The following is a 4,232-nucleotide window of genomic DNA, read 5'->3' as shown; positions in this document are numbered from 1 at the left end:
TTAAGCCATATAAGGTCGAAACTTTTATTGATTTGCCGGTTCAGCTTTTCAGCTTAAAACAATCTGATTTATTTGACAATGGTATTAAAAAAGGACAAAAACACTGTTTACACTTTAAACACCTATAAATAGCTCATCCACATTATAAGCAGACTTTGCCTCTACATGGGGCCTTGCTGGCCTGGGGGTCCAAGACCACTTGAATTTACACAACAGCTCAAGGTTGCAACTTTGAGCTTTCATACTTTTTGACTGTCGGTCATTTCATCCCTGACTTTTGTCTCTTTCCAAATGGTTCCTTCATCCATATGACATTCTACATGAACCAGGTATCAGTTCATTTAAAGTCATTTTCTCTCTTGCTTATGACCTGCAGTGAGGAAAGGAGTTATGTGACGTTGCTAAGAATATTCCACACATTAGATTTATTTTAGTTTGATCAGGAGACATATGTTATATTCAAAAATTAAAAAATAAAATGGTCCAAACTGGGTTTAAAACAGCAATCAGTGCAAGTAAGGTGAAATGAAGTATATTCAGTAAAATAATACACAATTAAATTAAACTATTTATAGCTGCCAGGACAAATTAATTGATAAGCAATGGAAATGAAGTGGAGAAGTTTATATATATTTTTTTTACTGGAATGGCAGCATAAGTGATGAAATGACAATTTCTTGGAATGAATATACTCAAAATGCACCACCAGTGATTTAGATTGCACATTAAACCACCTTCAGAATTTGAAAGTTGCAATAACACGTCTATATTTGATGCTAGTTTATTAATTTGTGCTTCATGTGTCTTAGCTGAGGGGCACAGTTCATGAACACACTGTCACTGTTTGCTGGTATAGATCAGTGAGTAACAGCCTGGTTTGTTTGCCTGTGAACTAAACATTAAAGCTTCCTTCATCCTGTGATGAGTGTAGTTGGAAGTGGACCCCCAAAAGGAACTCTAATCTGGGCCCCAAACAACATTTGGCCTGCCTATTGGGGGGCACTGTCATAAACAACAATGGAAAGGATCATCCCCCCTTTAAAAACACTAATAATTGTACATTACTTTGTTTATATAAATGTTTATCCTTTAAACTTGTGAAATAATTTATGCACATTGTAAAGCATCACCTCTTTACACCTTGCAGAAATAAATTGTAGTTCTGTAGAGTGCGTGTGTGTGCGTGTGTGTGTGTGTGTGTGTGGGTGGGTGTGTGCGTGTATGCGTTTGTTTGTCATTGACCATTTTAGGTCAAACACTGTCTCATTATTGAAACTCTTTTGCTGTGTGATGCTTAATTTAATTTTTTTTTTTACGACACTATGTTTAGCAGCAAATGAGGAAATGCACAGAAAAAAAAAATCCGTCACACTCACACAGTCACATGCATGATGTTATCCTAACCTTTAGATACTCCTTGACTTATGCCTGATTAGTAATTGCTGAACTGAATTTTGCAATTGCGTTTATTCAGACAAATAGAAACAAAACAAGTGTGTCTTTTACCTGCGATTATGGTCTGTTTTATCCAGATTACTTACATTAGAGGAAAAAAATTCATTAGCAACGAGACTTTGAGCTCACAAAGGAATGTTTGTCCAATACGCAAAAGGCATATTCCGGTGAATCTGACTCAGATTTCTTTTAATTTACTCTGTCGTCGCACCATGCTGATAGGTTGTAACATTAATGGTTACTGTTTCGGTTTACCTTATATGACTCCGAAGAATGGTATCTTTCTCTAAATCACACGTGGAATCAGTTGTTTGCTGAAGATGGTGAGTCTGATTATTGCATGCGTATTGCAACATGTTTTAAAGCCAAATGGCACTTGAACCTGATGACTAACAGTCTTTTGTTTTCTCAGCTTGTATCACTGCCTCATTAACCACCAGCAGCACCGCAGCGTTTCCTGTATGTAACAGTCAGGCAGATGCATGGGTTGATGAGCCGCTCCACCTCTGTTTTTTTTTTTTTCTTTTTCCTATATAGAGTTAAACGTAAGAACAACAATTAAAAAAATATTTAGATTTGGAATCTGAATCAACTTTATATGCTGATTGGCTTCAAAACTGCTGCAATAGATTTGTCCTCTTTTTGATAAAAGTCTTCTAGTAAATTTTGTAAGTGTAAATATGCTGATAAAGTGGTAGGCTTTATGTAGTTGTTAAAGTTCATAACAACATGTGAGCACATCCATTGTAAGATATGTTGCATTATTCCATAATTTGAGCTGGGAGAATAATAGATATTGAATGAAAGTGGCCTGATAATAGAGCCTTGGAGAACTTCGCAGGTAATTGTTGTGCACTCAGTTTTATGACTGCCAAGTGACAAAAATCAGTCATGGGTATAGCAAAGCTGCTGCTGCTCCTTTGCATCAAAAGGGGTCATTTTGACACGGTTTAAGTATCCAAGCTTCATGAACCTCTACCTTTGGAGGTTTTCCACCTCTGTTCCACAAGGAAGACAGAGTGCTGATTGGAGATTAATATATCCCTTAGAAAAAGCTTTAAAGTGTTGTTGGAGACACCGAGGGATTTGAAATTGCCTTGTTACTTTTTACAGCTAGACCTCAGATAAGCAGAAGAGAGTGAATATGTGGAGGAATGGAGGAAGGAGATCCAACAAAATAGTGTACAATCTGGATGAACCAAAGAGGTGATAAGATTGCATTATCTTCCACATACTGATTTAACATAGATTAGATGACATCGAATCAAAATAAACAACATGAATTTCAAAGTGTATTGGTCAAATGGCATCTGATGGGATCATAAACAATTATAGGCATAGACATTTTATTGTGAAATTCACTAAATTTGCTGAGGAGAACATAAATACTTGATCAGATGGGATCAAAAACGATTAGAGGTTATCCAACATGGACTTTTATTATTACATTAATTGGAATTGTAAGAATAATACCACTCTCAACTGGACAATATTGGAGATTAAATGATTTTTTTAAGTAGAGCAAAATTGGATGAATATATATATATATATATATATATATATATATATATATATATATATATATATATATATATATATATATATATATATATATATACATATATTCTAATGGATTGTTTGAGTAATGAGATTTATTTAAATGAAATTAGCCCAGGCTAAAGATGAGTTCACATAAACTGAAAAGAGGTGTACACTGATGTGGTCAAGTCATACTTTAAATCTAATGTCGATTAAAAAAAGCTGAGAAAAATTTGAGAAACATATAGACTGAATCTGAAGAAACATGCAGAGTCAGCGCATCACAGAAAGAGATAAGATCAAGCATCTCTGGGAACATTTCTGAAATTCTGCATCAGTCACATATCCAGCTGCTCTCACAATTGAACACTGTCTTGCTGGAGCAAGCACAACAATGGGCCAAAATAAACAAATGTGTTCAGCACATCATTTAAAAGATCTGCTCCAGAATCTATGTGTGTGTGTATATATATATATATATATATATATATATATATATATATATATATATTTTTTTTTCCTGTTGGTTTCTCTATCTGTGGGGTCTGCTTTCCTTTCTGCCAGTTTTGGATTACAGGAAGTAACACTGACTCACTAATCTTTTTTCTCTCTGACTCAGACTGTTGAAGGCAGAAATCTGATCTGGTTGAAAGAGGCCTTCTGTTGTAAAGAACTCTTTTTCTTTTTTTTGTTGCTACTTCTGAGGGCACTGGATTGAAGCAAAAAGATCAATGTTTAACTTGCAAGATTTTCTAAGCTGATTGAAGCATTGAAAGTGAAATGCGTAATGTAAAAATATTTTTTTAAGTAAGTTTTGAATAAGTTTTCTCAGACACAGCTTGGTTAAAATAAATACTTGGCACATCAGAAGGCTGCCTCTGGCGCACCATGAGCCGTACGTCATCCTTAAAGCTGAAGAATTGTTTTTTTTTGCACACTTGTAGACTCCCAGAGTGACACAAGATTTAATTTGGAGCACTTACTGGACATTCCACTGACTTCACCAAAATGTGTTTCATATAAAAACACTTTACGTAACCAGCTGGCAGCACAGAACTGCATGGAAAGGAACATGGTGGGGTTACAGTAGCAGTGGTGGCAACAGCAGCAACTGGAGAAGCCTTTGTGGATTGATTTCAGTGCTTCAAGGTTCTGCTTCGTCACTAGTATGTATTAAATTAACAAAATGGAAGGTTGTGGTATTGGTATCTTCATTTACGCATTTCAGTGGGAAGATG

Source organism: Poecilia mexicana, unplaced genomic scaffold (genome assembly GCF_051168715.1).
Source record: "Poecilia mexicana isolate PSO_F unplaced genomic scaffold, ASM5116871v1 scaffold_8, whole genome shotgun sequence".
NCBI lineage: Eukaryota > Metazoa > Chordata > Actinopteri > Cyprinodontiformes > Poeciliidae > Poecilia > Poecilia mexicana.
This window is presented reverse-complemented; position numbering follows the sequence as displayed.